The 24,201-nt window shown below is 44.3% G+C and overlaps 2 long non-coding RNA genes across 2 annotated transcripts; both read left to right on the forward strand.

The window, feature by feature from the left end:
- The first annotated feature begins 4,611 nt into the window (after positions 1–4,611).
- Positions 4,612–24,201, forward strand: LOC148004371 (uncharacterized). The gene is made up of 2 exons (XR_015628104.1): positions 4,612–5,092; positions 24,014–24,201. It is a non-coding gene; the product is annotated as an uncharacterized LOC148004371 (long non-coding RNA).
- Positions 12,039–18,799, forward strand: LOC148004372 (uncharacterized). Its single transcript, XR_015628106.1, has 2 exons — positions 12,039–12,548; positions 18,399–18,799. It is a non-coding gene; the product is annotated as an uncharacterized LOC148004372 (long non-coding RNA).

Genomic DNA, 24,201 nt, shown 5'->3' on the forward strand with positions numbered 1-24,201 from the left:
TTTCCGGAGCTGGGGACCGAACCCAGGGCCTTGTGCTTGCTAGGCAAGCGCTCTACCACTGAGCTAAATCCCCAACCCCCAGTGTGAGCTTCTTGATATGAGTGTAAAACTGTGAGTGTGAATATATGCATATGAGTGTGATTTATTGAGTATTATATCCTTGTATGAAGTTGCATGTTTGTGTGTCTGGGTATCTGAGAGTGCGTAGGGAAAGGGCATGCATAGGTGTGAGAATGTATGAGTTCACGAGTGATGATCCTAACGTGGGTATGCAGATCAGCATGTGAATGTGTGCGGTTTCATACATGTTTTAGTATGGAAGTCAGTTTGAGGTGAAAATGTGTATGAATGGGACTGTGTGTGAGTCTGTGAGTCTACATGAGTGTAAGAATGTATGAGAGTGTCTTATGTGGTTTAGAGTGTGTGGATTTGCATGTGAGTATGTGGAGGTTGCATTTGTGTGGGAGTGTGAGATTTTCAGATTTTGAGTGTAAGGAACTCTGAGTCTGTGAATATACAATGTGATTATGTGGACAGGTGTACGTGGGTGTGTATTAGTGTGTGTACCATTGTGAATATATGTTATACACCAATACTCTCAGTATTGGTGTGTACAAGCATGTGGGAGTGTGAACATGTGTGTGAGTGTAGGCATACGATGTCTACAGGAGTGTAAGTGTGCATGAATATGGGTGTGCACATGAGTATGCATATTGTGAAATTTTGAGTGTGTAAGTGTGAGTGGATTTATGGGTGTGTGGAGATGTGACTGTGAGTGTTTTGCATATGAACAACTGTATTGCGTTTCTGGGTGTACATGAGTATTTATGTTTATCGAGTCTGCATCTGATCAGTGTGTAAGTTGAAACATGTACTTCTACGGAGGCTCTGCCAGTCGCATCGTCAAGTTTCTATGTCATGTCCTTTGCTTCAGTTGCATCCAGAAGGGAGAACCTGGAGGAACTGCCATTTTACAACTGTTCACAGCCCAGTGTGAAGTTAACAGAGTCCACTGGTGACCTTACCAGGAAGGAAGATGGGAATGCGGGGGGAGGGGAGTGTCAGAAAGATACTCTGCTACTAAGAGAGAGAGAGAGATAGGAGGGACAAGGAGGGAAGGATGTGTGTGTGTGAAACCTAGCTCAAAATAAAAACGAAATGAAATGAAAGAATCTCACATCACTTGTTGCTTCTCGGGCACGAACCTGCCTTTATACAGGACTCGAGACTGGTTCCCAGCATGCAAATTGGGGGGTTCATAGCAGCCTGTAACTCCAGCTCCTGGGGATCTGATGCCCTCTTCTGTTCTGACCTCTGCAGGTACTCTAGGGGTGTGTATGTCTGTGTGTGCATCCGTGTGTGTGTGTGTGTGTGTGTGTGTGTATGTGTGTGTGTGTGTGTATGTGTGTGTGTGTGTGTGACATACACACAGAGTAAATAAAAACAACAAAATAAAAATAAAACAATATATAAACCCGGTGGTGACTGACAAGGCTCGGAGTACGGAATGCTTGGTGAATGGTAATAGGAACCTTGGCATTTCTTGGAAAACGCATCCAAACTCAACTATTAACCTGTATCGGTCTCAAGTTGGCATACAAGCACAGCGCCCTTGCCATCCCACTCTGAGATACAAGTGATGTCGTACTATGGATAAAGGGTACAGGCCTGGGGGGATGGCTCAGCGGGCAAAGTAGTTGGACAAGGCGTGAGTTCTGATTGCCAAGAACTCACGCAAAGCAGCAATGCCTGCTTGTAACGCCAGTGCTCCTACAGCAAGCTGGGGGGAGACAGGAGAATCCATGAAAGCTGAAGGGCCAGCTAGCCTGAGGTACACAGCAGAGAAAGCGAAGTCTCAAACAGGTCCAGCACCCAAGTGTGTTTTCTGACATCTGTGGGTGCACTGACATGTACAGACAGATAGGCAGGTGGATAGACAGACAGATATACATTTCTCCTACACTACACCGATAAGAAAGATGCAATTCCGGTCACTAGCAACTGCACCCACAAATGTAATTACTAGCAATGCTAACTACAGGTCTGGAGAGATGGCTCAACAGCTAAGAGCATTTGCAGCTCTTTCAGACGACCCGGGATCAGTTCCCAGCACCCACGCGGTGGCTCGCAGCTGCCTGTAAGCTCAGGTTTGAATGATCCAGCACCCTCTTTCTGTGTCCACTGGCTCCTGCTCACATACTGTGCGCAGAAATGCATGCTGGCTCATGTATATAGATATATTTTTTCTAAATTACTAAACAGAATTAAACATGAAGAGAGTAATTTGGTTATAGACTTAACCTCCCTTCCTGTAAAATGGACCCAGTAAACATGCATGACGATAAGCAAGGGTTTGAAAATGACCCAGTGCCCTGGGTACTGGGAAGTGCTTCTCATGGCAGTGTTTGATAACAACATCCAAGTTAATGTAGAGGTTTACAGCTTTTAGACATTCCCCTTGTGTTTTCTTGTTTCACACAGAAGCTCTGCTCCTGGGGTATCTTCCACATTTTTCAAAGAAGAAAACTGTGATTGTGTCCTCCAAGATTGCAAAATTAACAGAGGGAGACACCACTGAGAGCCCCATTATTTACAAGTAGAGGATGTGGTTTGACACTGTGTCCCTGTGACCATCCCCCAAAGGAGCTTAGTGATAGACAGCAGCGGGGGGTGACTGGTGGGTGTCATTGCTCACGGTTCCAGGAGCTGACTGGACCCAGACAGGATGCTGTCACTCAGGAGGGTCTCCTCTGTTTGTCACCACAGTGTAGCCGTCACTAACATCACCTTGGAGTCTTTTTTTCTCCCAACTGAGCCGGGAAGATGTCAACAGACGGATACCAGAATGACTGAGCTTGGCATCTCTTTCTATCTCTAAGAGGTCTCTCCTTAGGATCACGGTGGCTTCCAGCTGTTTTGACATTTTTACAGGATGGCCCTGCGCTCCTAAAGAGCGTGTCTCAAAGAGAGAGGGAGCTGTACCTCTAAAATCTGTAAGTCAGTTTCTCCATGTTTGTCAGAAACCTGTCAATCCACCAGGCCCTATTCGAGGGGAAGGGAATGAAATTTTACCTCTTAAAAATGAAACAAGACCCTCAAGGAAATGGATGGATCTTGGGATTATTCTATTAACCCAGACTCAGGAAAATAATTACCACCTGTTCTTTCTTATGCTGGTCCTCTTCTAATTGTTACACATGTGCATCTGTGGGGGTGAACACGTGGGGTCCACAGGGGTGAAAAGGGTGTGATGGAGATAGAAAGACTTGAGGAGAGAAATAGAAGAAGAGGGCTGTGAGCAGAGACCTGCAGACACTGACTTTTGAGCATCTCTCAGCCAAGGGCTGGTCCACCAGCAAGTACTCTGCACCTATTCAGACAGGCATTGCTTCCAAGTGCCCTGGTTTTCGCATGAAGGAAGTCAAGCAACAGGAGAAAGCCTCCAACCAAGGTGAAAGTAATCCCAAGTGAAGGGGTGGCCTGTCCTCAGATCTGCTGTGTGCTGGGATATTTAGGAAGCCATCTTAGTCTTCGAAAACAATTGCAATGACCAGGATAGCATCCTTGGTGTGTAAGGTTGCTAAAGAGCTGGGTTTACATCACTTATCCTTGTAGGGAGGACCTTAATAGGGAGGCTTAATCCTTGTCTTCTGGCGCTCTGAGATCTTAGCCCTCTGAGCTCCAGTGGGGCTCAGTGACATCATCCCATGCCCACCTTTCTTCCTCTAGTTTCCTTTCAGCAACAACAATTTTAACATCACTTACAGATTGGGTCGTACCTTGTTTTCTACTTGCCTGCTTAGAATTATTTAACATTTTCTCTCAGCTGTATACCATGGTGAATGCTACAAGAGGTTTTTTCAGTTTAATGTTTGTGATTCTTTGTGGTGTGTGTGTGTGTGTGTGTACATTCAAGTGAGTATATATCCATATGACAGACATCAGGAGTTTACCAATTTGAATAGGCTGCCTGGTTGATGAGTCCCCAGGTCTTCCTGTGTCTGCCTTCCTGGATCTGGAGTTACTGTTCCTTACAAGACCCTCACTCTGTAATACATGAAGGGAAGAGGTGAAACAAGATAGTTTTTAATATACTGTTCTGCAGAAAGGGACTCAATGTGGAGAAAAATTAAAAAATGGCTGACTTGACTCTAGACAATGGTTTGTAAAGTCCCTGAGTGTGAGAAATTCTTGCCTCCAATCCCTGCCATAGGCTGGTGCTTTAGAAACAGTCTTCATATTCTTCTAGCTTAGCCCCCTTCCTATTAGTTCAATACAGAAAACCATACTCAGTGAATGTTGTAGGGTTTGGCCTGCTTTCATTTCTGATCCCAGATGACCACCCACAACGTAAGAGATCTGAGACAAGCAGGTGGCTAACATCAGCTGGGGAAGAGGGCCCTAGCTCCTCCTCATCTGTGACCCCAGTGGACTCTAAGCACACCTCCTACCTAAAGTGAACCAATATCACTCCGCATGTCACTATGCCTGGCTTCTCATGTTGTCCTGTCACTCAAACTCCAGTTCTCACGTTTTCTAAGCCAGCACTTTACCAACTCCTAGGTGACTCTCAGTTCTCTGTTCTATTTTGTCACAATGGAGTCAAAAGTTGTGTTCTGTCAGTGGAGCAGAATGTTCTGGAAATCTCTTACCTTCCTTTGGTCAAGGGAAATCTGACCTGGATCAACGTTGGCAGTTATCCGTATGTGCTCCCGTTTTTAAAAAGTACATTGAGAAGAGGGTTTCAGGGTCTAACAATAATGATGAAGCAATTGCCTTTTTTCTGCTGAGAGGAAATCAGACTTTAACCGACGGCAGGAGAATATGAGAGAGACCAGAAACCCTGGGAGACGGCAGATGGGGTTCAGTCTTGCATCAAGCAGATGCTTCTCTTCTGGATAATATCAGACTCCACAGAGGAGGAAGAGACCTGACTGGAAGTAATTAAAACGTGGCAGTGGGGACATTAGCAGAACTTTAAAACTCTGAACCAGAACCACCACGGGCCAAACCATTTGGAAGCATTTTGAGAGAAAGGTTACAATTCACTACAGATGGGAAGCCATGCTGAACTCAGTGGTCCTTGAGACAGGTATGAGGATGAGTGTCTTTGAGATCAAAGATGGCTCAAGCGTATTGCGTCTAAGGAAAAGAGCGAGCACTACGGTGATGGTGACTTAAATCATAAGTATGCAAATCTAGTCTATTTGTCAAGGACAGCAAGAACTTTCCAGTTAAGTTGAATCAATCTTTGGGTAGGTTTTAGGGTTGTCCCACTGAACAAATGAAGGTGTAAGATACCATGTAAAGATACCGTGTAAATGTGGATGTCTGGTAAACAGTAAAGAACATTTTTTTGTGTGTAAATAGATGTCCTATACAATATCTTGGAGCCAATTATAATGAAATGTATACATATTCACTGAACATCCGAAACTCAGCCTTCACTAGATGTTCTACAGCAAACCTAGGAGGGTAGCAAGGGAGAACTATGAGAAACTTGTGTGGTTGTTTGAATGAGAGATGTCTCCGACTGGCTCACATATTTGAACACATGGTCCCCAGTTGATAGTGTAGTTTGGTAAGGTCATAGAGCTGTTAGGAGGTGGAGCTTTTCTGGAGGAACTACGTGACTGGAGAGAAACTTTGAGGTCTATAGCCTTGCTCCATTTCAGCCAGCTTCCTCTGCTTTGTGGTTGTTGAAGGTGTGGTCTTTCAAAATAGATGTGCATCATGCATTGACCTTATTGAGGACCTCTCATTACTTATACTTATAGAAATTTTGGTGTCTTATTTTGGGATTAAGGCTGGAGAGGAGAACAAAGGGTAAGGGTCCAAAAGCCGCTGAAGGAAGACCCCAGACTCAAGTGTCCAAAGACAAAGAACCTTTACTCTGCAGAAGCAACCAGCACTCAGAGGTCAGCCATTCTCCAAAATGGTGACACCAGACAAAGGCACACAGGCCTTCTTATAGGGAACCAGAGGGAACTCTCTAGAAGGATTAGGTAATCTAAAATTTCATTGGTGGGTATTAGGGGTCACAGGCGGTCAGTGGTCTGCATTCCTATGTCATGAACGGTTAACCAGGTTAACCATAGGGTGAGATGGGGCTTACCAACACAGATGGCCCATCCTGAGATAAGAGAGTTCTCCATTTCTGTGGTTATCCCCAGGCTGTTCCTTGGGAGGAAGTTTTATGACCTAGTTTCTGGGACTTATGGCCTGTCTCTGGAGCTAGAGCCTTATGACCCTCTTTTTGAAATCAGGCCTGGTCCTCAAATGGAGACAGATGGGGTTTATGTCATCCTTTCGGGTGTTCAGAGAGGAACAGAGCAGAGCCATCCCGGTTCAGCTGATCCTGTCCACATGCACCCAACCCCAAAGGTGTGGTGTTTTAGTTTCTTCTCCTTGTGACAAAATAGCTTACAAAAGCAAATTTCAGAAGAAAAGGTTCATGACGACTCTTGGTTTAAAGAGGGATAAGGTATACTATGTTAGGAAAGTCACCAGGATAGAAACATGAGTCAGTCAGGAAGCAGAGGGCAGGCAGGAAGTAGGGCCAGGTATAAAACCTCAAGGCCCACCTGCATTGACTCTTTCCTCCCCCACCTCTACCCCATATAGGAATCACCACCTCCCCGAACATCACCATGAGCTGGAGACCATAGACACGAAAATCTGTAGGAGACATTTCACATTCAAACAACAGGGTCCCACTTGTCATCCTTTAAAGTTGGACTTCTCAAAACCCCCCTCCCCCACCTCTATAAACGAATCCTATAGTTACACCTAAATTATCAGTAATTGTCCCTCAGAAAGAAATGAACCAACAGATATCACTGGTTAGAAATCAGAGTTTAGAGTGAGACAGTAAAAGTGGCGGGTAGTTTAAATGTCATTCAGGAGGAAAAAACATGGTGTCTTTACCAATAAGTATATGTGAAAAGGAAACAAGATGGTGGACACCACTGTGTGTGTCTAGTCTTCCCACCTCAAGAGGTGCTACGGTTTCATTTTTGATAGAAATCACCCAGATAAAAAAGCAACTGAGAAAAGAAAGCATTTGCTAGGCTCACAGATTCAGGTTCGAGTCCATTGCTGTGTGTCAGTCAAGGAAAGTTCTTCAAGCATCACATTCATGATCAAGAACAAGGAGAATAAATATGCGAACCCTAGCTTGGATGTTCAATCCTTAGTACTCAGCCAGCTTTCTCTGCTCTTACACAGTTCAGGACCTCCTGCCTAGGGAATGGCGCCACTCATGATGGGCTGGATTTATTAAAAATAAAGACAGTCAAGATGGACTGGGTCAATTAATAATTAAGACAGCCCTCTACAGACACTCCCACCTTCTAGTGTCTAGTGCTTTAGTTATTTGGGAGAAAATAAGAATAGATTTTCTATACTAATGCATTTGGGGAATTTCTCACTAGGCTTACCTTTCGGGGGATGTTGCTATATTATATCAAGTTGACAGTTTAAGTTAGGCAGCACAGCAGGTGAAGTACACTTTTTCTCCTCTGGGATTCATATATACCTGTATGAAGAGAATATGTCCGTGGACAGTGTGTCTGTTGCGGGCCAAGGTCTCAAGGGTTCTTGCACGTTTCTGCTTGTTCTGCTCTCCCAGCCATCAGTGTGAGGCATAGTCAAAGCTCCATTGCTCTTTTTAGAAAATTGGTTTGGAACATCTGGTAGAAAGCTAAGCCAATCCAGGCTGTATCTGTCCACCCTTAGCTGATCCCACCATAGTTCACAGACCCATGGGGACAAGTTACAGTTATTCATTAACAATCACTGCTAACTATGGCCATGATACTCTCTTATATACACTTGTGCTTATGCAGCCTATTTCCCTGTTAGCACGTTCAGTGTGCTTGAAAAGAAGGGTGCTCAGGGGATTAGACCCAAGAGTGAGGCAACAACAGATAATGTGATAGGGACATTGACCAATGTCAAATGCCCTTTCAAGCATTTTAACTATTGGGGCAATCTGATAAACTAACTCGGAGAACTTTGGATCCTCAAATCCCATGACAGTCAGCACCTAAGGGAGTAGACGTCCTTCTCAACAGGTCTGTCTTCTTGCTCGAGGAGCTCCATGTTCTCTGGACACATAGGAGTTCTCTTCTCTTGGGCATCACCTTGTTCCCACAATGGGTGAGTAGGGCACAGAGTCTATTATGGTCAATGTCCCCATGGCTTTGTCTAGTAAGAATCCAGGGAAGCCTGTTCCAACGACCTGTGTGGGACTAACTGCATGTGTAGGTCTTCTCTTTGCCTACTGTGCTTAACATAGGATGTTATCCTATTGCATACAAGAGAAAATTGAGCTTCACAAAGTTCAGAATGGCAAAGAGGATAAGAAGAAAGGTGTTTACAAGGAATACCATGCACTATTAAATAAATAAAAGACGCTATATCCTACAGCCACTAACTGATGAAATTTTAGTGGGAAAATCCAACCAGTGAAGTGGCTGATATTTTCCCACAGGGAAAAGGAAAGACACTTTAGAGAAAAGATTCATAAACCAGATATCAACATCTCCTTGTAGCAGATTGAATTTTCCAAGGATGGTTCACCAAGATACTTTAGCCTACATGCCTTCTTTAAAATTACTTTTTAAAAAAAAGTTACCATTTACTCTCTCCCTCTACCCCTGCCCCCTGCTCCATATATATATATATATATATATATATATGTGTGTGTGTGTGTGTGTGTGTGTGTGTGTGTGTGTGTGTGTGTGTGTATGCCATAATTTGTGTGGAGGTTAGAGGACAACAGGAGCCAGTTTATCTTCTAGCATGTGGGTTATGGATGTTGAACTCAGATCCTCAGGCTTTCTGGCAAGCTCCTCCACCTGCCAATCCATCTTGCCAGCCCCTCCATGCTTTACTTACAATGAACATAACTCCATATTCTTCTCACATCGAGTTGGAAAATTATCTCCTTATAAACTTCAAGGGAAATTTGTGATAACCTTAATCAATAGAGTAAATTCTGTGATTTCTAGGGTTAGCACAAAAATATGTGCTCCCCTTACACTGGTTAGGCTGTTGTTTTCTGGTTGTTTGTCCACTTGACACAAGTTAGAGTCATCTGCAAAGAGGGAACCTCAGTTGAGAAAATCCCTCCATCAGATTGGTTTGTAGACATTGGTGTGTAGGATTTTTTTTTTTGATGAATGACTAATGTGGGAGAGCCCAGATCATTGTGAGTAATATCACCTCTAGGCAGTAAGTTTTAGCAATCAGGGTGAGCAAGCCAGTGAGCAGCACTCCTCTGTGGTCTCAGCTTCAGTTCCTTTCTGGAGCCTTGCCCTAATTTCCCTTAGAGAACATTTCTCATTCACTGGAAAAGTCTGCTCCTGGATCCAGTTACCATTCTATGAGGAATGTCAACAGCCCTCACGGAGGCAAAAGAGGGAGAAACAATCAGTTCCTTTAAGTCTACATACACTCAAAAGACACAGCCATGGTAGTGGAGAAAACCCAATTCAGCTTCTTGGAATTCTGTTGGAATTCATTTGGTTGCTTGGTTACTTTGGTTGTTTTTTTTTGGGGGGGGGGGGAAGATGTTGGTAGCCACCCGTACCAGCTGTTGTCTGTTAGTACAGGGCACAGCTATTGTCCACCCCCGAAGGACGCAGTGCGCATGCGCAAGGGTGTGTTCGCGCCAAGTCTTTGCCCACCCCGGGGCGTGCCAATGAGATCACGGCTATGCGGCCAATCAGGAAGGAACACGTTGCTTTGGGGGATATAAAGCTAACACTCTCTGGGGCCGCGGCATCTCTCCTCTTCAAGATGCAAAAACGCTTTGCTGCAGAAGGATCCTGGTGTCCGCGTGCATTCTTGCTGGCAAGACGATAGCGCGGGACAGGAAATAACAATAGATTTTCTATACTAATGCATTGCCTTGGATACTTTCTGAGTTTTCAAAAATCTACAGTTCCCCAGCTCCGAAAAAAAAAAAGAACCAAAAAAAAAAAAAAATCTACAGTTGATCCAAAACTCTTTTATTCCCAGGACTTGAAAAAGTTGTGAAGCAACTGGTCGAAATGTCACTGCACATGTGTTCTTGGCATTCATGAAGATCGTTATTACCTGAATCACCTGGCAAAACTCAGTTCTCTGTCAGAAGGGGGTTGCTTCTTTATTGGTGAAATACTAAGATCTGTGGCAGAGCCAGTGTCCTGCTGGTGCCTGATGATCTGGAAATAGGAGGAGTCACAGCGATTTTTACCTGGAAGGGTCTCACCTTTCTGCCTTCCTTCTTTTCTTCTTTTTCTTCTTTCTTTTCTTCCTTCTTTTTTTCTTTTCTTTTCTTTCTTTCTCTTCTTTGCTTGCTTGCTTTTTCTTCCTTCCTTTCTTTCTCTTTCTTTTTCTTTCTCTCTCTTTTTCTTTCTCTTTTCTTTCTCATTTTCTTTATTTCTTTCAAAGATTCCTATGATCCTTTCTGTTTGTCTTTTGTCAGTGTGTTTGTTTTGCTGTTGGTGGTGTTTTTTGCTTTTTGTTTCTTTGTTTCTTGAGGCAAAGTCTCACTCAGTTCCCCCTACCCCAGGCTGTCCCCATACCTAATGCTTTAAGTCTGGCTGCATGGGGCTGTACTTGATTGACCTTTAACAAACCAGGGAAGATCATTGCAAGCACAGAAAGGAAGTCTGTGTCCTCACACTAGAAGCAGGTCTCCCTCTGTTGGGAGAGCCATCTGATGAAGGATGTTCCTTACCTAACTTTAGGATGCACCTTGATATATCTGTCCCTAATTGCAAGGAGGGGAGTGGTCAGCCTAGTGCCTGAGGACCAAAAAGAGAATTGAAAGTCTTGAAACCGGGTCCTGCAGGCCAGCCATGTTAACTAGGTTCTGTTTCTACTTGTATCTGATGGAGAACAAGAGCCCAGGGGAAGCTTGAAATGCCTACTTTTAGGCTTTCCCACAATTGTAAGCTGGAGGCTGCTAGAGGCCTCCTCCCTGGCGACAGACACTGAACTTTCCCAGAGGGCACAGTGACAGTCTGCCTAGGAGACCCAAACCTGGCTCTTCTGTTTATGTGGCCCTCGCGCAGAAGTATGGCTCATCTCTCCTCAAAGTCACCTCTCATTCATGGTTGGCTCCGAGACAGCCATGTGCCTTATAGTGCAAAAGAATATTTTGCAGCCAGTGGTTGGTGAGGATGGCTGAACTGTGGACTAGCTGAACTGCCAGCTGGATTTACATTCTCCTTCTAACTCTGTCTACTGTTCAAGTTCACCCACCCTCAGACTGAATTTAGTGTTATCAGCTCCCAGAAGAGTTAGTCACAGGAAGAAGGTTAGGGAAATGGACTTGGAAAGTATAGGCAGGCCAAGCCAGAGCCATTCAACCTCTGAGAGAAGGCCAGGTTCTGAAGAAGGAAACCAAGCAGTCTGACAGCTCAGTCAGTAAACTCAGCCTGGCACTGTCCAAGGAGCTGCACCCACAGACCTGCTCTGGCGGCTGGCATCTTTAACTCCAGTGCCCAAGGGGTGGAACCAGGCTGAACCCTGGGGTTTGCAGAGAGCCTTGCTTATTTCCAGATCAGTAAGAGATCCTGTCTCCAAAAGAAAAAGGTAGAAACAGAAATCTGAGTAACGGCACTGAGGTTGTCCTTTGTCCTCCACATACACAAGTATTCTCTCTCTCTCTCTCTTTCTCTCTCTCTCTTTCTCTCTCTCTCCCCCTCTGTGCATGTGTGTGTGTGTGTGTGTGTGTGTGTGTGTGCATCTGTCTCTGTCTGTCTGCCTCTCTCTCTCACTCTCACACAGACTTTTTCTCCATATGTATGTCTGTCTTGTCTGTCTTCTCTCTCTCTCTCTCTCTCTCTCTCTCTCTCTCTCTCTCTCTCTCACACACACACACACACACAATTAACACAGTTATTTTGGGGTTTGGTTTAGAGGTGTAAAATGCTCAGAGTCCCCATAGAGTTAGTTCTCCAGTTCCTTCTAGCTGAAACAGCTGGAGACGCAAGGCTACATACTCACCACAGGCTGATGATGTCACAGTGCCACAGGTTTATGAGGTCACTGCAGATCCCACCATGGGCTAGGAGCTCCCACTTGGTGGAGCATCATTCAGTGGTCCTGATGTGATAACTCAGGATACAGAAATGAGCGTGAAAGGAAGAAGCAGTTTTAGGGTGATCAGACGAGACCATCCACACCCTCCCGGGTCCAGTCAAGCTTTCTCTCTTTTCGGAATTCCGTCTCCTTGGGAGCCACACTTAGAGGGAACTTTACCTGGATGTTGGCAGAGGGCACTGGGACAGTGGAAGGGACCCAGACTGAATTAACAAACGGCCCTCATTGCCTGTGCTTGGGGTTAGGCAGGGAAGAAAACATCCTTGAAGGAAAGCACACAGACGAACAGAGGCTCTGTGACAGGACCTTGACCAAGCACTCTTATTTAGACCTGAACTCTCAGGAGTGTCTCAAGAGAATCAATGAATGAAGAACACCGGAACCTGGTTGTGTACACACACCTGTGCACTCTGGACTCACAGGCAAGCAAGACAGACTGAGCGCTCAAGGTGGGCTTGGGCTACACACTGAGTCTGAGGTCAACTGGATCATATACTGAGATCCTGTTTAGGAAAAAAAGAGTCAACCAGTCAGCCAACCAAATAACGGTTGGGATTATTTTTGCCTCAGTGATACAGTTCTCATTCTGGGATAGCCCCAAGCATGGGTTCAAGCTCTTATGATCCATTCACTCTGCTAGGAATGTTCTAGAAACTTCCACTGTTGTCACTGTGTTGGTTAATTGGAGTATTGATGAGGTGCTTCAGGGGAGAAGATTAAAAGAGGGGACAACCCACTCTGGATGTCGGTGGCACCATCCCGTGGGCTGGGGATTTAGACTGAACACACAGAAGAAAGAAAATGAGTAATCCTGAGTAATGTCTGAGCTCCGGCATTGTATTTCTCTGCCCCATACAACCATAATTTCCCTACCATGGTGGCTCATAGCCTCTGAACTATGAATCCTTCCTCCCTTAAGCTGATTCTTGTCAATATGGTTATAAAAGCAGGGAAGCTCATTGGTAGGTAGACACAAACCATTCATTTGTTCAGAATGCCCACCCCTTCTGAAAGACACTGAGCACTGACAGCCAAAGACACCACATCTCTGCTCTCTCTTCCGCAGCCTCAGCCTTATCCCATTGCTCACAGTGCACCGACACCCTTGCCCTCGTTTCACTGACACACATGGAGGGCCAAAGCTGGGGGAATTGGCATCTCTTATGGGTCTCTGTCGCATTAATAGAAAGTGAAAACGAATTCAACAGGAAACATGAGGAGCACTTCATTAGAGTCTGAGGAAGAAGGAACAGGGCAGAAGAGTTGGGAATTCCAGGAGGAAAGAGAAACGAAGCTCTCCTAGTGACCGCCTCAAGGGCAGGATTCTCATGATCTCATTGAGGGGACAATTATTCCTCCCATCTCCTTAGCATCTCTTCAGATGAATCCGCTTTCCTGAGAGTGGTCTTTTAAACCATAGGACGGACAGACCAAGGCACATTAATGTTTAAGGGGAGAGATAGTGATGTATAATATTTTAATATCTGAGGCAGATCAGAAGGCCACATCTTTACCTAGGGTTAGAATTCAAATCTAATTTTGAAAAAAGAAGGCAGTAATTTTTTCCGTAGTGGCTTTCGACAAATTCCTGAGACCTCATTTTATATGGCATTCTAAACGGGAGAACAACCCAAGGAAACATGGAGGCCCATTCTCAATGGCTTCCAAGGCCTCATTTGACTACCTTCCCTAGTGACCATACACCAAGAGGAAGGACTTTATCAGAAGAGGAACCTTATCTCAGTATCTTTATTTGGGACCAAGAATAAGTCTTATTTTATCAGGCAACAATGGTTTTCCAGCCTGAAATGGTACTTTAAAGGAACCTTAGCATCTGACTTCTATCACAGAGCTTTTAATACTAGCCACCGAACATTTAAATACCTCACCTACCTGGGCAAACCAGTACTTCTTCTCAACCTTTCTTCATCAAATATTCTTTGTTGCATATGCAACATGCCATGGGGATTGCATATACAACATGCCATGGGGGCTGCCAAAAACACTACATTTTAGAAGTATCGGTTTAGTATAAAATTACAGCAATATTAGATGAATCAATTTTGGCATAGCTGTGTATTGAAATGTTATTCAGCCAGGAACAGGAGCCAACCTATTCTATATGTAAGATGTATTGTTACTTAGATAACAATGAAAACACAAACCAGCAGGTACATTTTCCCTTGCATGCATGCTCATGTGACTGCCCTTGGGGAGAAAAAAAAACACAAATTGGTAAAGGGTATGATTGCAGGTGAAAAGGTTTCATTTATGTTTCATATTTTGTATATTTTTTTACTACTCCAAACTGTGCATTGCTAATTAAAAACTGCAGGAAGATATAAAATAGAGCAAAATAATTGCTCTACTATTTACATTATTGACTGTACAAAGAGATACGTGTGGATTCAAATCAGTTTTAGTGTCCCACTCATCCAAAAGACAAGAATCATTGAGAAAGTATTTCTGTGAAGATACAGACATACACACACATGTATCTATATTGGGTATATGGAACATCACCAATTTCACATAACTCCACCAATTGATACAAGATTTCTTTCCAAATATATTTTTCAAAGTTGTGTGCAGCTCCTGAGGAGGCCAGAAGAGCCTGGAGTTATAGGCAACTGTGGTTCTTCTCCCAACAGACCTCGAGCTCTCTGCAAGGGCAGTGCACACTCCTAACCTCTGAACTGCTCTTCAGACTGTAACAAATGACTTTAAAAATAACTTACTATTAAACAAAGTCCAGAAACACAAAATGTAAAGTACAGTCTATGTAGGGATTTTAGGAGGTATGCTGTTATGCACACACACCTGTAAAGGTAACTTTTATTTATGAATATAAAAAGTCTCCTCCAAGAGGCCTGGTCCAGAGCTGATGGCTGTTTAGGGAGATTCTGGAATCCTTAGGAGGCCAGGCCACCCTGAAGTAATGAATTAGTTCACTGGGGGGCATTTGGAAGAGGTATCCTGTCCACAGCTTGTTCCTGCCTCCCTTTCTACTTCCTAGTGGCCAAAAGCGAGTACCCTATGTTGTGTCTTCCTCTACCCATGATGTTCTGCCTCACTATGGACCCAGAAACATAGAGCCAGTGGTGATGGCCTCTTAAACTGTGATCTTTGCTAATATCCTTGTTTCATTACATCATCTTTATAAAGTGTTTCATCACAGTGGGGCAACAATGATTCCCAGGTGCTAGGGGTATAGCTCAGTGGGTAAAGTATTTGGCCTGAAAGCATAAGGACCCAAGTTCAAATCCCTAGTACCCATGTGACAGGTAGGCATAGCAGCATATGCTTGTAATTTCTCTTTGGGGAGCAGAATAGGTGGGTCCTGTGAGTTTTTGGGCCTCCATCCTACCAGAACTGTCATCTTCCCATTCATCAATACCCAGGTTCATAAGAACAAGAGGAAAAGAGTAGACAAAGGCCACTATCATCCTCCTCTGGCCTCTGCATGCACATGCACAGGCTTGAACAGCCTTGCACTCGTATGCACTGCACACATACCTGCACACATGTGATGGTAACTTTTATTCACAGATGTAACTGTTATCTTGAGTGCTTACTGCTGGATGAACTCACCCTTTCTCATTCTGAAAGACCCCCTGAGTGAGGAGACCCTCACTCAAGTCTCGGGATGATGCAACCCCCCAAGAACTCACACAAGACCGTCCTTGTTGTAATCACATGAGGTTTATCGATAGCAACCAGTGCACTGGGGGCGAGACTCGTATCCCACGCAGGGGCAGTGGAGTTCGACCCCGAGAGGCTGGGAGAAGAGGTATTTAAAGGGAGAAACCACAGCTCGAGGGGGCAGGGATGGCGTCATTGGAAAGTGTGTAGAATAATAGTGGAAAATCACAAGGAAGAACTCTGTCCCCCAAGACTGTTTCCTAGGAGAAGCTGTCTCCTACTTCTCAGATTGTTTAACTTCATGGTCTGCTAGTTCCTAGGAGAAGTTGTTTCCTGCTTCTCAAGATTGTTCTCTAAGATTTATGGTCAGCTAGTTTCTGGGAGAAAGCTGTTGAGCTGGCCAATGTAATTATCTATTCTATAGCCCTAGGAGAGGCTTTTTGGAACATACAATTCTGGGGCCTAACCTGTTTTGTTTTTTTTTTTTTCTGCTCTAAACTTTGTGTCTAGGGGGGCAACTTTAAAACTTTTATCTTTCAGTTCTTTCTGAACTCTGGTTCCCTGGTTCACCTCAGATTTTTTGGCTCAAAACTCCTCTCCAAGCTGACTGTTTCAAACTAGCTTTTCTCTGTTTTTGACTGAATTGTTCTGCTTGGCCTCAAACTAAGTCTGTCAATCTGTTCTAATCTTCTGGGTCCTTTCTCATTCTCTGGCTCATTTTTGTCTTCACCCACAACCTGTTTCCATAAAACTGCCCTGGTAAAACTGCCTCCTCTCTGTCTCTTTCCCTGGGCTGCTCTAAAGTAGCCTCCCTTTCCTGTGCTGTTCTCATGAGTATTGAGCATGTCCTATCTCTAACTCAGCCTGTCGAGTCTTTCTCTTGAGTCATCACTTTGTCTGCCCTAAATGTCACTTTCAAACTTGGATGCTTCCTTCTACATACTAACCTTCTTACTTTCATCATCTGGGATTAACGGTGTGTCCCAAGGGTGTGTCTGCAATGCAGCCAGATCATGTCGACTTAGAAAAGGATGTGATCCTTTGCCAAAGCAGCCATATTGCTGGATTAAAATTCCTCTCCAACACCACATACTGCACACTACACATACAAATACAACCTTACCACACACATACAAAGAGAAAAAATAAGAGTAACTAATAACCATAAGTGCAGAAATCAACAAGCAAAAAAGAGGAGTCATAGGATACAATAAATACATGTTGAAATACTTTCAACATAATCAAGTCTTTAAAAGAACAAAAAGGAAAGGCGGCAAGGAAGAAAATGATTTATACTTTATAAACACTATTTAAGCCAATACAAAACTACCCAGATTACTTAAATCAAGACCAAAAGCTGAATAAATATATTATAGACGCATGAATATCAAACAATGGGTGGGAAAGCCAAAGATGAGTTGACTTTAGCTAAACATTAACACTGTGAGAAGAAAACAGCACGTTGCCTCAGTTGAAGACAAGCCTAAAATCCTTGAACTACCTCAGTAAACTAAATACAATAAAATTACCAAGAGAGGTGGGTAAGTTTATCTGACATGGTGTAAATATTTAAACAAAAATCGTAACAAATAATTGGAAATTAGAATGGGGGGAAAATCTCATGATGGCAGCGGAACCAACACATTTAGTGGTTAAATAGAGCAAGAATGGACTGGAGAGAGAGGCAACAGAGTCATTCTGAAATGACGGTGATGCTGAGGTGCAGGGGGGTTTCAGTGACACTGGCATTCCAGTGCTCACAACTCACCTTTCAACACAGCACAGTGATATTAATATACCAACCAATTTTATATAGGAGAAAAAAGGCCAAGGAATAAAGAAGCTATGCGATTGATACAAAGTCTAGGTTAATTATGAGAGGAACCTCTGTCAAGCAAAGAACTGAAATAAAATAGAGCCACAGAACAATGTAGACCCTCTGTCAAACAAAGAACTGAAGTAAAATAAAACCACAGAACAATGTACAATGGGAACTCTGATCTGAGACACAAGAGAAAGGGAGGAGAGAGGAGAGCCTTTGACCTAGGGAAAGATGACCATGAGGTCTATTTAACAAAGTGTTTAGTGAGTCAGTTTCAATTTACAGATTATACAACACACACACACACACACACACACACACACACACACACATATTAGAGATTAAATATTAAAACAAATTTTCATTTTCTCTTTCAAATAAACCTCTTCTGGTCTATACACATGGGAAGCATCGCAGAATCTAAAGCTACCTCCTGTACCAGTTTTCCAAGTTCACCAGAAGAAATCAATACAAGCTTTATGGCTGAACACACGAATTGAGCACTGCACCATTCTAGAGGCTGGGAGTCCAACCTGGGATCCACCATGATTATTTAAGATTGTGATTTAACATAATGTGATTTATTTTTCTTCAAACATGTTTGGGTTTTTATCGTGTAATAGTGGTCCACTATTGTAATAGTGGGATGGGCACTCCAGAATCTATGTAGTCATTTGCATGTCGGACACTGGAATTTTCTCCTTGGAGTTATTAGGGTTGAACTTCTTTGAACTTGTGTAGTATTCATTATACAGATACACACTTTCATTATGTTTCCAAGAATAATAAAAGAAAAGTTGCTTGTTTATAGAGTGTGCTGCCCTTTCGCCAACAGCCTCTGCAAGGCTCTCTTCAGGACGCCAGCCCTGTAACAGCGCCCAGCCTCAGCTGCTCTCTTCAGGCCTTCATATTCTTTTTTTTTTTTTTTCTCGGAGCTGGGGACCGAACCCAGGGCCTTGCGCTTGCTAGGCAAGCGCTCTACCACTGAGCTAAATCCACAACCACGCCTTCAAAACCAGTACCACCTGGGCGACTCTTACACTACCGAGGTCGGCTACCAGCAGGAGATATGACCTTGGCCAAATCTCCAGAGCACATCTTGCATAGACTGACTGAGTGCAAACCCTTCTCAGAAGGCTTTACCTCAGTGACACTAATCTCTTAATCACAGCTGATTCTTCAGCCCCAGCCAACCAGTGTGCATTGTGTTAACAAAATAAAGGCTTTACATCAGTGTTTCTAGTCTCTTGTTAGCCACAGCTGATTCTTCAGTCCCAGCAAACCAGAGCCACAGATTCTCAACTCACAACAGCATCTTTAAGTGAAACTCAAACTTCCCTCTGGAACTTGACAAAGCCAGGCCTCCACTGTCAGCCTTTCCCTCAACCTTCTTATCTTCCAAGACCTCAGGTCAAACAGAAGAGATCACCAGGCTCCCAATACTCAGTGGCTTTTCTCACCCAACGTTCCGAAGTCTTCCCACAATCCTCCCCCAAACAACATGGTCAGTTCTGTCTTAGCATCATCCCACTATCCTGGTATCAACGTCTGTTCTAGTTAGAGTTATTACCACTGTGATAAAGCACCACAATCCAGTGTCAGTTGGGAAGAAAAGGATTTATCTAACTTATGCAACTCAGGCCTGGAACTCAGAGCAGGAACCTGGCGGCAGGAGCTGATGCAAAGACCATAGAGGGGTGTTATTGGCTGCTCAGTCTGCTCTCTTGTTAAACCAGCACCAGCAGCCCAGGGGTGGCACCACCCACAAAGGGCTGGGCCCTCCCCCACCAATCACTAATTAAGAAAACGCCCTGCCGCTGAATCTTACAGAGACATTTTCTCAGCTGAGGTTCCCTCTTCTCAGATAACTGGAGCTCCTGTCGAGTTGGCACAAAACTCGTCAGCATACACTCAGTAGGACGAATGAGGGGCAAGGTGGAAGAGAACTGGAGGAGACGGAACACAGGTGCCTTCTAGCTTCAGTGACATTTCCCAAACACGGGGGACACATCAGCACACGCATGCATGGCGAAGCAAACTGGAAAGGGCAGAGCCAAGTTTCCACTCTATGGGAACAATGCAATTACAAGGGCACTCTTAGACGTAATCCTTTGTCCTTTAAGTGACGGCCGCGCAAACATCATTACTGAAGGCTTCCTACAGTCGGAGGCTTGTGTGCCTGGGTGGGGAACAATAACAGACGTGGGGTTCTAGGCAAAGCCAAAACCGAACAAGAGCTCTGAAGTCTTCGAAACCCTGGGCTGCTTGCACGGATGCTTCCAACAGCTAAGATGGGAATGTCCAGATTATCAGCATCTCCTGGGGATTGGAAAGGCCTCTGGAAATCTGACGAACACACAGCCTCTGCGTTCAGTTGGTCTTTTAGAATCATGAAAGCAAACATTGGGAGAATTGAGCCCCAAATAAAGCAGGACCGTAGACTTGACATATTAGGGAAAGCTGTAGTGCTTTTGAAGAAAGGGAGTTAGACCATACACGTCTGGGAGTTTGATTCCTGTGCCTTTTATTTGACATTGAATGTCTTGATGGAGGGCACCTTTCTGTCACTCCTTCCTTGTCCATTACTCCTTAGGTGAGAGAAAGTCCACTCCACAGGATGTCACGCAGCCCAGAAAGGCGGGATCACCCTGTGCTGAGGGAGCCTTCTCTCTCCTTCCAGGGAGTTATCAGAGCCCACCCATTGTTAAGAGCCTCACAACAGCTTCCCCTCCTCCCCCCTCCTCCTCCTCCTCTTCCTCTTCCTCCTCCTCTTCCTTTTCCTCCTCTTCTTCCTCCTCCTCCTTTTCCTCCTCCTCTTCCTCCTCCTTCTCTTCCTCCTCCTCTTCCTCCTCCTCCTCTTCCTCCTCCTCCTCTTCCTCCTCCTCCTCTTCCTCCTCCTCCTCCTCCTCTTCCTCCTCCTCCTCTTCCTCCTCCTCCTCTTCCTCCTCCTCCTCTTCCTCCTCCTCCTCTTCCTCCTCTTCCTCCTCCTCCTCTTCCTCCTCCTCTTCCTCCTCCTCTTCCTCTTCCTCCTCCTCCTTCTCTTCCTCCTCATCTTTGTCATCATCGTCATCATCATCATCCTCATCATCCTCCTCCTCCTCCTCCTCTCCTGTGCTTGCTTCTCCACCATCTTCCTTTCTGTTCTTTTTCAAGTGAACACCCCATCCCTCCTCCTGGCTTCAGGTCTGTATCTATCTCAATATGCTTGGCACAGGGTACTAGATGCTTTTCTAAGCCAAAATGTGATCAAATTGTTCACCTGTCTTATGTGAGCCCTTAAATAACAGCCTGGGTTTGCAGAATACGATGTGACTCCTTCAAGCTTTTTGGGGCATACTCCCTTGTGCATCCCTTCTATGGTATTCAATACCAGGTATGCTAGTCACTGATCCAGATCTCTCTCTCTCTCTCTCTCTCTCTCTCTCTCTCTCTCTCTCTCTCTGAGTGTGTGTGTGTGTGTGTGTGTGTGTGAATGGAGAGAGAGAGAGAGAGAGAGAGAGAGAGAGAGAGATCTTCCTTTACCTGGGGAAACCCTACTCTCACTGCCCATTTGAAGCAATGTCTTTAACAGGGACTCCATAGGTGTCCTCTACACGAAGACAGAACATTTCCTTACCACCTCTGAATACGTTGTGGTGTTTTCTCCCATAGTTTTCTTTCTAGCAGACTAATCAATACCGTCTTTTTCCTAGACTCAAGGGGAAAAGTGACCATTTCTTCCAGATCTTTAACCCCTTGGCTGCAGGGCTAAGCCTGGTATACTAATGAAGCCACCGGTTTAGAGACCAGTATCAGCAGTTGTAGTGGCTTAAGTTCTCATGCTAATTATGTTACCCAAAAACCTGTTTGCAATGTCCTGCATGCAAGCTGAAAGAAGCCTGCCCCAAGTTGGCTCTGACTGGGAAATAAAGTTGCCAACAGCCAATGACTGGGCAGAAGACAGACTTTTAGGATTCCCAGGCAAGAAGCACAGAGAGAAGAAGAGTCCGGCCATGAAAGGGAGTGGGACAGAGACCACACAGGGAAGGGTGCAGGAGAGAGAGCCCACCGACATGTAAGAGTAGAGGAAAGCAGCCCCAGGAATCACTCTCCACAATTGTGTCTGGGGTAGAAGAGATGAAATATAGATTTGGCAAGTATTAACTCAGGAATATTGGAGGGGAGTGTGTTAATCACACGGAGTTCCAGGAATGGCCCAGCCATTGAGTTGGTTAAGGTATATTAAGAAATAAGCCTGTGTGTGTGTGTGTGTGTGTGTGTGTGTGTGTGTGTGTGTGTGTGTTTGTGCCTTTCATTCGTGGATCCAAAACATTTCAGTGGGTGGTGAGAAGCGTGCACACGCAAGTGTATCAATTTACTGCGACAATCAGTGTCTGTCTCTGTGCCTCACATCCCCAAGCATTTGCATGCCTCACTCTACTCCTCTCTAATCTTGGTTTAAACATTGCCTTCTCCATGGCCAATGAGGCTACCTCAGAAAGAGAGAAAAAGACAGACCACACATCTAGCTACCCAGCTTTGACCCAAATCTAAAGCTAATAAAGAAACAGTAGCAAGATTTATGAACAAGCATACAACTATCTTGAAGGGGCTTTTTGGTTTTGTCTTATTTGTTTTGTCTTACTTTTGAGACATGGTCTTAGCCCTGGCTGGCCTGGAACTCTTTAGGTAGACCAGGTCTACCTCAAACTCAGACATCCACCTGCCTCTGCTGAGATTAAAGGTGTGTACCACATGCCTGGTTGGGAATTAACAGCATAACAGTTATCCCCACAACTCAGAAATGCATGGATACAGCACTGTTGGATAAACTAATAACTGTGCGTGGAATGGACACGAGCGAGAGCTAATTCGTTTCTCTGGTTTTAACTGTCTTGAACTTTTCAGTGGTGAGTAAGTGCCTAAAAATATATTAGGTAGTGAACCTATGGATCCATCTTGACGCGCTCCCCAGCTCCTGACTACCTGTCCTGATAGACAGACGTTCAGGGTGACGGGCAGCCTTTGGGTCCGGTTAGTTTTTCTCTGTGACGCCTTTTATTTGTAAGTTCTTTACAACAGTTTTAATAAACCCACTTTTAAAACCTAATAATAGAGTGTGCAATAACAACGGATACATTTTTCAGAACTCACTTGTCTTAGGAGCTAATAGTAAAGACAGTGGCTTAAATGCAATGCCAATAACACATAAAATAATTAATAAACTGAGAAAGGAAGGGAATTGACTAACCTTCGAAAGATATTGACAACGCAGCAGGCAGTGTTATACTTCATGATGAGGGACTAGAGATGATTCTACTAAAACCACAATCAGAGGAAAGGTGGGAAATAAAAATCAATACCTTTCATGTGCCCAGAGACTCATGGGAAAACAGTGGGGAGGCTAAACTGAAAACCGTAATACTAGAGAGATGAGTAAAAATGCCACGTTTCTGAATTACAATATTGAGTATGTGTAAAACCTAGTCAATGGAGGTAGAAAAAAAAAGATTCATGAAAAGTTTCCTCAAACAGCCTGGTAAAAGGTGTAACAAAAAATTATTCTTTTCAAATCTTCAACGGGTGTAACATAGGAAATCATGACACTTGTTACATTTGTGTGAAAAAAGTGTAAACCCTTCTAAATGCACATCAAATGTCAGAAGGCAGAGAGTACATTATGTTCTTGCACCTTCTGTATTAGCATTAGTTTTTAAAGGGCCATTGTTCCTAAATGTTGCCAGATATGCTTAACATGATCCTAGTTCGAAATCTAAAATGGTTCTTTAGTACGTGTTGAAATTCCTCTCTAGAAACATTAGATTGCTGGGCATACTGGCTCACGCCTTTAATCCTAGCACTTGACGGGCAGAGGCTGGTGGATCTCTGAGGTTGAGTCTAGCCTGGTCTACAATAATCAGATCCAGGGCAGACAGAGCTACACAGTGACATCCTGTCTTGAAAACCAACCAACCAACCAACCAACCAACCAACCAACCAACCAACCAATCAATCAATCAATCAAACAACCAAAGAACAGCAACAAAAGTACAGAAAGGAGCAAGGATTGCTGTGTCTTGGCAATGCAGACATAGGGTTAGTTACTTGGGAGGGTCTAGGAATGAAGATGTGTTACAAAGTAACAAGAAGTGTTATTTAAGTAACAGTAAGTGTTGAGAGGCAGGTTTAGGAAGCCACCTCCTCTCTTAACTGTGGTTGCATATGATTATCCCTGACTGGCGATGTACAGAGGTCCTGATCTCCAATTGTTAGCACTATTGAGAGGCAACTGGTCAGGAAGGTGCAGACCAAATTTGATAAATTCATACTTCTGTGGATTACCAGGAAATGGAGCCCAGTTGGAGCAATTAGATGTTAGACTTGTTGGCTCTCCCCTTACTCTTTGCTTATGCTGTCTTTTGTTTTTGTTTTTTGTTTTTTGTTTTCCTATTTCCCTCGTTCCATTTTCAGGCCGCTATGAGGTGAGCCACTTTGCTCCCTGGGATACCATCACTATGATAATTCTTCTTCAGCTCCCGTTTGAGGCTAAAGATGTGAGCTGCTGTTCCAGTTGCCTGCTACCAGCTACCTCCGTTCCCCCATCATGCACTAGCAACTCTCTGGCACTGCAAAGCCAGAATAAACCCTGCCTTCTCTAA

The sequence above is a fragment of the Rattus norvegicus genome, chromosome 8 (genome assembly GCF_021556685.1).
Source record: "Rattus norvegicus strain SHRSP/BbbUtx chromosome 8, alternate assembly SHRSP_T2T, whole genome shotgun sequence".
Lineage (NCBI taxonomy): Eukaryota > Metazoa > Chordata > Mammalia > Rodentia > Muridae > Rattus > Rattus norvegicus.